The sequence below is a fragment of the Protopterus annectens genome, chromosome 8.part0 (assembly GCF_019279795.1).
Source record: "Protopterus annectens isolate FY-2018-M chromosome 8.part0, PAN1.0, whole genome shotgun sequence".
Classification (NCBI taxonomy): domain Eukaryota; kingdom Metazoa; phylum Chordata; order Ceratodontiformes; family Protopteridae; genus Protopterus; species Protopterus annectens.
Window position 1 is genome coordinate 733,273,064 of NC_056741.1, and position 13,150 is coordinate 733,286,213.

Sequence of the window (13,150 nt, forward strand, 5' to 3'; positions counted from 1 at the left end):
CCGGGAACACTGTCTGAGTGACTTGCCCAAAGGCACACAGGAGACAAACAGAGGTGGAATGTTTTCAGACACTGTACTTTTGTCTTTAGGAAGCAGTTTGTTAGTAGCTCAGAGCCTTAAGAGATAGACAAGTCCAATTAGCTTGAAATGCATTTCCAGAGCAATATCTATATAACCTTAATGACTAGTATTATTGCTTGACTGTTTCCCACATGATTTATTAGAAAATTAAGACGTTAAGGAGAGTCTGCTAGTTGATGCACTGGATTAAGGCTTTTAACTCTTTGTGACGCCCGTGGACTGGTCCAGTAATTAAGGAGCCTCAATCCTCACCACTAGCACCAGTGAGGGACGTTCACATTGGGAAGATACCAAGTACACACTCACAGTAAAGTACAATTTCCCTTAAGAGCACACAGAGATAACAGTCAGTCTGGGGCTGGTTTCTCCCTTTCTCTCTAGATCCCCAGTAAGATTCCCCACTGGCACAGCTATTAGAGTAGAATCCTTAGCCAGGGTTCCAAGCCAAATCCTCCCAGCACTCCCTCTGTCCAACCAGTGCTTTGTGTCCCTGCCCAGGTAACTGACACACACACACACACACACACACACACACACACACACACACACACACACACACACACACACACACACACGCACACACGTGCACGCGTGCACACACACACACACACACACACACACACACACACACACACACACACACACACACACACACACACACACACACACACACACACACTTTGAGATATGATTTACATACAAACACACAGACACTCCTGGAGAAGGCTGATACAGGTTCACTAGCTATGACCGTTCTGCCCAGGCTATAAGGTAATAATCCACTGCCACCAGAACCCCTACTTATCAGTTGCTATAAGGCCCTTCCCAAAGGGTGGCCAATTTCACTGTGTGATATTATTGTTATCCAAATAGTAAGTGTGACCCAGGGCTAAGGCTATTGGAGTGGCTTATACAGTATCAACAAATACATGCAAGTACTCTGAGAGCTTAAATTATCTCTACACAAAACAGCCACAGTTGAAATTTTTAAAAATATTTAATAATAAATAACAAAAACACAAGACAATACTCCAATTCAACACAGTGCTAATAGAGAGTTCAGAGATTTACAGGAAAATACTTTAAAACAATATTGTAGGATAGGCTCACATAAATATAGAAAACAGCTAGACTAATCTGGCTATATTCCTATCTGTCTCTAACAGAAACTATGTTCTAAATTCTATTTACAGAGCAAGCAAGTGCTGGTGAGTTGATAACAGGTCTGAAGACAAATACAAAATGCTATTCTTTCTTTCTGCCCTTTAATTGATAATGCACAGTACTGCTGAGTCATTTTAGATTACATAATTCTTGACAGTTTTACTTCAGTTTCCCAGGCTCAAAGAACTTAAAATTTTAACATTTGTTTTTGTAATCTGCACCTGCCAGGAAACCACAGCAATACAAGTCACGTTACATGCAAATCTTAGTAATTATCTCTGTCTTAGAACAATTGAAAGCATTTCCAGCCCAGACATCCTGTCTCCAAGCTTGAGATCAAACAGTCATAAAATGCTTTACTTATTAGCTTTCTTCCAGCAGGGTGCACTTTGGTTAAATTTTTGAAAGCTCAGAACATACACAGTTTTCTTAACATTTGTCAAACAAGCCTGTGGATCATATTAATATTTACAAGGACATATAATTATTTACAAAATTCTATCTGTCTGGGGCTAGCAGACCCTCAGTTTTTCCCACTCTTAATGATCTGCTTCCTGCAGTGAAGGGTATAGAGTTTGATTCCTCCTCACTCGATTTGCCTACTGTGTGACTTTGAGCAAGTCACTTAACTAGCCAGTGATCCTGGATGTATTTTTGAATAATAACTATGACACTAATAAGCAATATTGCTGAGATTTTCATTACATTACTTCTGTATATACTGGAGATGGAGGCAGCAGGTTATCATCTTAGGGACATTTCTGTAAACCATTAGTGAAAGTGGAGGCTCATCATTGGGCAGTTTTCTGTAACCTATTACTGGAGGTGGGAGCATCAGAAATAATCATTAAGCACACACACGCGCACACACACACACACACACACACACACACACACACACACACACACACACACACACACACACACACACACACACACACCTGCTTGCAAAACATGAATCCTCCCTGTGCTGGTGCTAATAAAATTCCTCAGTCCTCAACTCTCTCCATCTCCCCCATGCTAATAATCTCCTGCTCAGACATCCTTCAAGTCAACGTGCTTTGCACTCAATTTGAAATCCAATAGTCCTGGTGCTAATAATCGCCTGCTCAGACATAGTTCAAGTCAGTGTGCTTCATGCTCAGTACAAAATGCAATATCCCCCTTGCTGATAAATCTCCTGTTCAGACGTTTTGCCCAATTCAAGTCAAAATCAGATCTCCTACTTGATTACTTCATCATGTTCATGACTAAACCTATGTATGCATGATGATGCTGGAAGACCTGTTGATACTTTTGAAGAAAGTGCTTGTACTTGCAGCATATACCTGTGTGCTGTTAAGGTAGTGGAGTATTTTTTTAAGGTAGTAGAGAAGTTTTCAAGGTAGCAGCCACTCCACACTATTGTGGTTTCAAGACTATCTGACCAACTGCCAACAAGCAGTAAAATGGCAAAACTCTTTATATCCCCTCCTACTTGTCACCCTACGAGTCCCCCAAGGATCCATTCTTGGACCTCTTCTTTTCAACATATTCACCAACCAACTCCACAAAATTACCCGACATGCCACTCTAGTCCAGTATGCCAATGACTCTACTCTAATCTGCTTGGCCCCATCACTCCCTCAACTCCAGGAATTGACACAAGAGTCCTTTACTGCTGTTGAAACCTGGTTAGTCAACTCTCAACTAATACTTAACCCCAATAGAAACAGCTAATGATATTCTATCCTACTAGAGCCTTATACCCCATACCACCATTCACAATATTCTCAGCCAATAACACCCCTATCACACCTGTCCAACACACCAAACTTCTAGGGGTTATCATAGATCACAACATAAAAGTCGATATGCACATTGCACAGACAATAACAAAAAAACTCAGAACCCTATATAGCTGCAAAAAGTACCTCACCAATGACAATAAAGCCACTATCACAAGAACCCACCTACTATCCACACTCCTCTATGCCTCCCCCATACTCAACCTAAACAAAGCAGACTTTAACAAACTAAACACCTGCTACAATAAAATAGCTAGGTTTGCTACTGGCTCACCTTTCAGGACACATCACTGCATAGCAGTCAAGCAACTATCCTGGCTTAAACTACCCAACCTGCTCACATATAACCATTTTACAATAGCCCACCAGATTCTATATTATCCCGACAGAGTTCCTGCTCTTCAAGGTTTACTTAATGTCTACTCTAACAAACACCTATTAAGATCCACCAATAAAGCACTGGCTGACATAGGCAAAGGTGACAATAGCTCTGGTGACTCCTTGTTTTCCATTTCTGTTGCAAACGCATGGAATACCATCCCTGTAGATATTAAGACCACTGAAAACAAAAATAATTTCAAAAAACTCCTCTGGTCCTATTTACATAGCTCTTGGTTACGTAATTGTTCTGACCGTGGGTAGCTTCATTTAATTAGATGATATCATAGCTTAACCTTCTATGAATGCTTGCAATAACTTCTTTCAATACTCTTAATCAATGTGTATTTACTGTACTAGCCACTGATGAATGTAACCAAATGACTGAAGAAAATGTCCTTTCAACTGTATTGTTTATTGTAACACACTGAGCTCCTTATAGTGTATTTGCTTTTTGCTGCTTTCTTGGCCTTGAAACTGTACTTTATTAACGTTTGACTCTGTACTGTACTTTATTAACATGTGGTACTAATCTTTGTGGAACTTTTCTGTCTGGGCCTCCGCTGAAAATGGGATCCATGCCCAGTTGGACATTCCTGGTAAACAAATGTAAAATAAATAAATAATAAATACATTTATTTTTTACATCCAGGCCATGCTCCCCAGTCAGCACTTAACCCTAGGCAGCTGCCTAGGTCACCTTCTGCTGGTTGGTCCACATAAATTAATAGAAAAGAAAATAAACCATATTAACATTTTCCATGTATTATACATTACATATATATTTTTTCATTTCAGCAATTAACCTTCACTCCTGCTTTGATTCCAGTTCTGAAGAAGAATGGATATGTAAAAATTGATGTTAAACATAAAGTGGTTTAATGAAACAATCAGGTGGAAAAGATTAATGTTGCCTTCACTGGAGGAGATGGTGGCAAGGCTGAGTGAAGCCATTGTATTTTTTTCATTGGATGCTTTGAATAATTTTTTAGATAGTCTTACATTCTGAACATAAACCCTACCTCTACTCCCTCACTTGCCTGATATTTCTTTGAATGTTTACTATTTGGAATTACAAGTGCTTCTTTACATTTTCCAAGAAAAATGAATGATACCACATGACACAGAGGGTGTTATAGTCTACAGGGACGATGTTCTTCTATGGAAGTATAATGGATCTGCATAGTATGCACATAAGAAGTGTCTTGCAAAAGTCAGAGTATGTAGGATTAAAGCTTAATAAGAAACATTTGTTTCTTATTAACAGTGGTGCAGCGGTTAACGTTGTCGCCTCACAGCAAGAGGTTCTCCGGGTTGATTCTCAGCTGGGGTGCCTTCTGTGTGGAGTTTGCATGTTCTCCCTGTGTTCGCGTGGGTTTCCTCCGGGTACTCCGGCTTTCTCCTACATTCCAAAGACATGTATCTGGAGCATTTCTCCCCGGGCCTCCGCTGAAAACAGGCTCTGTGGAACCTAGTCGGACTTCCCCTGTCATCAAATGTTAAATAAATAAAAAAATAAAAAAATCAAACAGAAGCATTAGATTTCTGAGACATTTAATAGATGAGTCTGTGGTCAGAGCAGATTTAAACACAGTGGAAGCCATGAGACTGATTGTACCTGCAAAAACTAAAGAGAGTTTGAGGTATGATAAACTGTTTGGGTAAAGATACCCTATATCTTTTAATAGTGTAGCAATGATCCAGAAAGCCTCATTTGAGCAAAAGGAGAAAATGTATTAAATGAATGTATTAAATTAATTTGGGGATCAAATCAGCAATTCTTGAAGATAAGCAAACTGATCAGGTAGACAGGGACCAAAGAAATAATGTCCACAGTTTTGGAGTCCCACAAATATAAGAGGGGATGAACTCTGTTCCATTTATGAAGGATATGTTGACAGTAAGGGCTTGCTTACAGGGAAACCACATTAAAATCATAACATGCAAGCTATTGTGGCAAGAACCATTGGTGGCTCCTTACAGGCTGATAAGATTTGGGACTATTTTGTTACTGGAACATATCCTTTCTTTACTGTGTAAGCATGACAAAAACACACAAAATAGGTAAAAAATATATTCATTTTTGACAATGACTTTTCCATTCAGATGTGTCACAAATGGACGCAGTTACTGGCAGCCGTGTATGAATGCTGACTAAGCTGAAATTTAACATGCTTCTTCATGGACTTTTTTCCATAAGGGGCTAATAGTTATACTTATTCACACTGTTAACATGAGTTCAAGAATTACATGTAGGGGACTGGTGAGTTAGTTACATGGCGTAGTGAAGTGTTAGTCCAGGATGTGCAACAGAGAGACAAACTTCAGATGCATTTGGGTGGGAAAGAACAGGTTCCTATTTTAAATGAAAAAAATGAAGCAAAGGCAAGATGGTGCCTTTGCAGCAGGAAAATGACTCCAAAGGCACTGAATTATTATAAAACAAATAGTATATGAGCCTTTTGTTTAATAGAACCATTATGAAACAAAGAAGATAAATGTATTTCTTTACTTAATATAACAAAGAAATACTTTATATCTGGTTTGCATGCAAAAATGAGTATCTATCTGTTTTCTCGTTCTAATATATTTTATATCTATAGCACGGCTTAAGGAATATATTTACAACAGAGGCTTGTGAAGCTTGATATTGAGTGATAATGGGAGAGAAAGTACATGTCCACTAGGATAAGGCAGCATTAAATGCAATGATCAAAGAAACAATGTTAAATATGCTACCTATATACAGAACCATTTATCGTGGAAACCTAACCAAGTAAACAATTTAAGTAAGAAAGTGCACATTAAGGATACTTTTGTGTTTATTGTATAATTATCATTGGATCATTGGATCATTGGAAGTTACTAGGCTATTGGCCCTGAGGCCCTTACAAGCCTAGCCAAGAATTTAGCCCATGTTCCCACAAGTCAGCACTCTATGCCACTGCCCAGCAGGGACATAGGTGAAATCTCAGGGGTGTATTTTCTGTTCCCCATCCAGTTATCCGGGTTGCACTTAAAAAAGGTTTAATGAGGTACTCTGCTTTATGTGGAGAGGGAGTCAGTTCTACAAAAGGGGGAGTCTCTGCGACACAAATCTGTCCCGCCAACAAGTCATAATGATGTCACAGACCAGGTTGAGGTCACACATGCAGGTTACTCGAGCGGAGCTTGACTTGTAGATATGCAGCAGTCACATCAGGATATAGCTTTGTATGCCAGACAGAGGTCACCTCTGAGGAGTCTGTAAGAGACTGAGCAGAGGGACAGGGATTTTAGCCTATCTGTGTAGGGTAGATGTTTGAGGCCCTGGATTCTCTGGATGAGGAAACTCTGTGGCCTCTCCAGCTGCTGCATGTGCTTTGTGAGGTACATGTCGAAAGGGGCATTGTATTCAAAAACAATCTTATAAGGGAAGAATACAAGGATGTTTTGACCACCTTGTCCCTGGATGAGATATCTTTACTAATGAGGTGGGCCATGTAGAAAGCTTTCCGTACAACAAAGGCAATATGGTGGACAAAAGTCAGTTTGCTATCAACCTGGGTTACCAAGTTCCTCACGACTGATTGTGTGCTTAGTGCCTTATTATCAGTGTGAAAATTTGTGGGGATGTCATTGTCCCCAAAAGGGATGATGATGTATTTTTTGGCATTCAGTTTGAGGCCATGTTTCTGGCACCAGTCATTTGGTTGGGTGAGACCCTTTTGGAGGATGTCTACATCAACTGTCTTGAAGTCCAAAATCACTCACACGTCCAGCCAACCCCTACAGAAATCATTACTAAAAACTTCTGATTCCATGTCTGTAAGAAAGGGCAAGCCTTCCTCTGCCACCATATACTTGCTACTTAGCTAAAAAAGTATTTCGGCTTTTCCCGGTTAGGGGTCGCCACTGGTAGATTTCTGCATAGTGTGTATGTGTGTCATATCATTAATAAGTTATGGAAAAGCTTGAAACATAAGTAATTAAACATAAATATGTTTTGCAACTGCTAGCAGTGTGGTATGATTGATTCCTAGTACAAATTATTTAAGTGTTCCAGAAAGTTGGGGTCGTGAATAAGATTCACAAAAAAAAAAAAAAAAACACGAGTGGCCTTCTGGAAATCATTTCTCAAGTGTGCATGGTTTTCAGTTGATATTATAAAGGAATCTTCTGGAACAGTAACAGATCACTTGCTAACAAATATTCAGTCATATACCAAATGTTGTGGTCAAAGGCAACTGATAAGAATGCCCATTCACTTGGGTTAATCTCCAAAATTAATGTAATGCATTGTGTTGCAGCATTTGTTTGACTGCAGTGTCATTTAATTTGAAAAATATCTGGCTGTAATCTGGTTGTTAAGAAGTATAACATTAAATGTGTGAATTATTTGCCTTGTAGTGTAAATATCTCGTGTCAGGTCGGGTCTACTTTATTTACGCAAAAGCGTAAAACCGTGAATACATATGGATCGAACCATATACATTGAAAGTGCAAGCCGTCGAAAACTGTAAACGGAAATCTCCGTAGGTGGAGATTTCTGTTTACTTCAATGTAGTGCAATCTCAGAGTTGGTATATTTAAGTAGCGGGGGTGTGGGGGTGCAGGGAGGCTTGCCCCCCTGCCTACATCTTTTTTTTTCTGTGTATTTTTTTTCTTTATTAACTTTTGAACGTTTAAGAGTTTGATGCATATGTGTCGATCTTTATGCATTCAAACTTTTAAACGTTCGAGTTAATAAATTAGACCCGTCAGGTCCCCACTAGAGAATGCTGATAAAGTTATGGCGACTGGCGAGGGCTAAGTCAATTAGTTTATGCATAACTCTCTGTGATATAATGACCTTGTAAATATGTCATTCTTTTCTGTCAGCACATTATAAATTAATCTGTATGCATCCCTTTAAATGAACTAAAATGTGTTCTACAAAAACAAGTCTTGAAAGGATTATTGGAAACTGACATGAGATTAAAAAAGAACACTGCAATTAGAATACTGTTTTTTGTATAGAAGAGTAACAATGTATTTGCAAGAGCAGTTAGCAATAAAGAACAGAGATATCAGCTGACTATGCTGCTCGCATGAAGAAGCAGTTCATGTTGAGTAACTATCTGATTGTTAACAAGAAAGGCCATGTGAAGGAACAGTTTATGCACATTAATTAGACTTTATGGAAATTAGCTGACAGTTGCAGATAATAAAGATGGGATTGCTAACTAAACATTTTAAGAAATTCTATTCCTGCTTTATTGGTATTGTTAGAAGGTATGCATAAGTAGCATTTTTGAAAACTTTTATGGTATTGTAATCTTCTCATAGTTTAGGAATGAGCAGTTGTTGGAATGACGTGACTATGAAAAGAGCCTGGATGTCTGGGGAAATGTAAATGTAGCCATGTCTACATAGATAAGATGGGATTAAAAGAAATATGAAATGTGATATTATGTGAATATATGTAAATATATGTAACATCTGAGCCTCTGATAAACTTATGAAGACTGAAGATACCTGTGTAGCCCATGCAAAGCATCAGGTATTAAATTCCTGGCTTATCTGTAAAGTGCCTAATGAGTTATGATTTCTAACATCTCTCATCATTAATCACAATTTTAGATTCAAGTAGACACTTTAACAACAAAATCAATATCAAAATATATGACTGTTTTTATCTAAGAGTATGGGTGTTGTGTATGAGTGTGATTCTGACAAATACTTTGAGTCTTGATATCAAATTTAGTAGAATAGTAAGTGGATATTTACTTGCATCTCTGAGAAAAGAAGCATACTTTGATATGGATAAAGGAATGATAGTCATAAAAGCTTGACTATCAACAGGGAACATTGTATAAATGTATATTGGGTGTTACTTTGCTACTAATTTAACAACTAGTTTATTTCAAAGGACATATATAGTCTTTACATATGGTATGTGCCATTTTTGAACTGACAATGAAAAACTTTATTGTGCTTACTGATGCCATTATTAAATGCCTAGAAAACATGAGAAGGGAACAACATGAGCAGTGAAGTGTCCTGGCAACTTGTGTCATCCAAAGATAAAGAGTACAAACACAAAGTTGTGTATTTGCTAGGTAGTGGTCAAGGGTTTGAAGAGATGTTGCTATATATACATTATTTTGATTTCACTTGTACTTTGGGTTTGTAGTATTCATTTTCTTATAAAAAATGTCTGACGGTTGTTCTTATGTCAAGGTTATATTACAGGCTATGCTCAGAGGGAACATTTATGGCAAGCTTCAGTTGAAGTTATTCTAAAATTGTGGATATTTATGACAGGCAGATGAAGATGATAATTTGTATTGGATCAGATTGTTTATTTAGAATATTAGTGGTCTAATCAACCCAGAAAAAAAAAATACTCCTAGTTAGAGCAATTGCACCTCTGGAAAGTGACTTTGCAGAAGACATGCCTTGACAAAACTGAAGATAAATTTCTACAAAAATATACTTGGAAGATGGTGGTAGCATCAGCTTTTCAGGGAGTTAAGCCAGAAGGTGGGGTGGATAGTCCTCTCTCTATAAAATATGCGTCCCTTTAGAGTAAGTGATTCATTGAAAGATTATGATGGTTGTTATATAGGAATTACAGATTTCCTGGGAGGAAGTCCTCCACACTAATCTTAGGAAGAGTGAGAACCCATCCTATGGGTCTTTATGTAAGCTGTTGAATAAGTAAATAGCATGCACAGTAAATCCTGACATGAGCAGCCCACCACTCACATATACACATTCTGCTTTTTCATGGTTGGTAGAATCACTGCTGTGGGTCATGTCCCAGGCTATACTAAATGCTAATGAAGCATTCCAGGGGAGTGGCTAATGTTAATTAGCCATGTACACTCCTCAGATATGCCTACAGGAAGAAATGTATGTAGCTGAGTAATTCAGACAATCACTCTGTTATGTAAGTTATCTCAGATGGCTATGTTATCAAGTATAGCCAAAATACTGCAGTCTCCCACTATAGTTAGGTTAAGTTTAGAGATGCTCAATGGAGAAGTAGTGGTAGGGTGTGTATGAGTGTGTGTTTGTCTGTGTGTGTGTGTGTGTGTGTGTGTGTGTGTGTGTGTGTGTGTGTTATGTGTGTGAATGACAATATGTGTGTGTGTATATGTGTGTGTGTGTGTGTGTGTGTGTGTGTGTGTGTGTGTGTGTGTGTGTGTGTGTGTGTGTGTGTGTGTGTGCATCTATAGGGTTAGGAATGGTGTTAAATGACTGTGTGTGTTTGTGTGTGTGTGTCTACAGGATTATAAATGGTGTTGAATGACTGTGTGTGTGTGTGTGTGTGTGTGTGTGTGTGTGTGTATGAGTGTGTGTGTGTGTGTGTGTGTGTGTGTGTGTGTGTGTGTGTGTGTGTGTGTGTGTGTGTGTGTATCTACAGGGTTATGAATGGTGTTGAATGACAATATGTGTGTGTGTGTGTGTGTGTGTGTGTGTGTGTGTGTGTGTGTGTGTGTGTATGAGTGGGTGTGTGTATCTATAGGGTTATGAATGGTGTTCAATGACTGTGTGTATGTGTCTACAGCATTATGAATGGTGTTGAATGACTGTGTGTGTGTGTGTGTGTGTGTGTGTGTGTGTGTGTGTGTGTGTGCCTGGGAGCTAGGTAGGGGAGCTAGGTCAAGAGAGTAGGTGGTTGTCTGTGTGTATGGGTGAAAAAGTGAGTGTGTCTCTGAGTGCGTTTGAGTGAGGGGGGTGTCATGTTGTGTGAATGTCTGTTTGTATGGGATAAATGTCTGTGAGTGTGTGTAACAATGTTTCCTAAATTCCTGAAAGTGTTTCTGAGGGTGTATGTGTGGATGCTTTTTCCAACAGAGCACATTGATTACCAGAGATGATTATCACTGCAAAGTGCTTTTAACATTGGTGGTGGCTATGGGTAATTCAGAGACATGTAAATTAGCTAATAATGAGGTTTTCCTCATTGTAGCTAAACATCTCAAATTCAAATTTCCAAGAGTCACTTATATTGTTTAACTATGATATGCACTTAACATGGTAGCAGAGTTTTTTTTCTGAATCCTGCCCAGAGCTCATTATTTATAGCATGTATTTTTCACCAGGAATGTGACAGGAAGAATTCAGAGAGACAGTGAAAGAGCTACTTATCTTCCAGAAATGGATAATGATTTATATGGGAGACTGGAATGTGGTGACAGAGAGTAGGCATGTGGGAGGTGGCCCAAAACTGGTTCAACTTTCTAAACTTGATGGGTTTATACAAAAGTCACATATTTAACTGATGCATTTTCAGTAGTACACTGGGCCTCTCATTCTGCTTGGCTTTCAAAGAAATATATGTCAATTTCTTGGACTAGTAAAATATATATTTTGACAAAGCACGCATATCTGATAGCAAGAGATCTTACACACCCATTGTAATATCACGTTACTCTGGAGTATCATTTATAAGCTACTACATCTCATTTTAGAGTACCACTGGAAATATTTTGTTTATTACTTGAAAACAGAAGACTTCAAAGTATGGCATAAGCAATTTTCAATAAATATGATAGAAAAATATTGTGAAAATAGTCAATCAGTGTATAAGGTTTGAGATAAGATAAAAATGAAAAATGTAAAAGAAGTGAATACATATCGTAAATATTTGGGCAAAATAGATAGATATAATAAAGGTTAACATGAAAAGACAAAATGCTTGAAAACATAAAAGGCCCTTACAGTGAGACTACAATGAATTTACAGCTGGGCTACATCTTGCAGTTGAAAAGTCTGTACTTAGAAATCCAGTTATAATAGCAGAGGTGTTTAGGAATAGTTATGAATGTTTCTATACTGCGGAGAGTAAATAGAAGGAAAATAAGAAAGATATACAGGCAAGAGGCAGTAGTGACAAAGGTGATGAAAAGCAGGCAAATTATTTTTATGGTTCTACAACAGTCAAGGAACTATGGATGATAATGAACAGAAAAGTGCAAGGTAAAACACTGGGAAGTGATGGCTGACTGACAGGAATACTGAGGTAAAATCAAAATAACATGGTCCCCTACCTGGTGGGAATGTCTGAAGTTCTCTATAACAGAGTGATACCCCCAGTCACAGAAGAAAACAATAGTAGTGATTTTGCCACTGGATAGTGGAGATGCTATCTTTATGATTATGAGCTATCTGTGTCTATCAAAGCAATGCAATTGACAACGTGTTCTAAAATGAATTGAACATGACCAATGCACATTTGGGGGAGGGGCACAGACATTTGATAATACATTCAGAAAAGGATTACTGATGAAGGACTTGCAGAAGAATAAGGATGAGTTAATATTAATAATGAGCTTGGATGGAGTGAAGGCATCTGCTAGAGTGCAACGCTATTACTTGATGAAGGATTTACATGTCTTTTGATTCACAACATAATTTATAAAATTGATTGAGGCAAATATATACTAATTCACAAGCTCCCAAAAGACAAATGGGGTAGTCTCTCATTCCCCCTTAGATTACTGTGGGGGACCCTGTCAGCTCTGTTGATAAAGTGGCATGAAGCCCTGACTTTGTCTCTGGCACCCTGGTTTCAATTAGTGGACCCACTTGCTGGAAGAATGAAGTAGTTGAAACACAGGAAAATTGTCAGCGTACTCACCCTGAATGAGGGCTATGGATGGTTTGCTTGCTCATTTGGATGACCGTGCCTATATAGCAGGTTTTTGTGTATCATCAGCATCAGTATGTATGGTAATGCGCATGCATGCATGCTCCCTTGGCAGGTAATA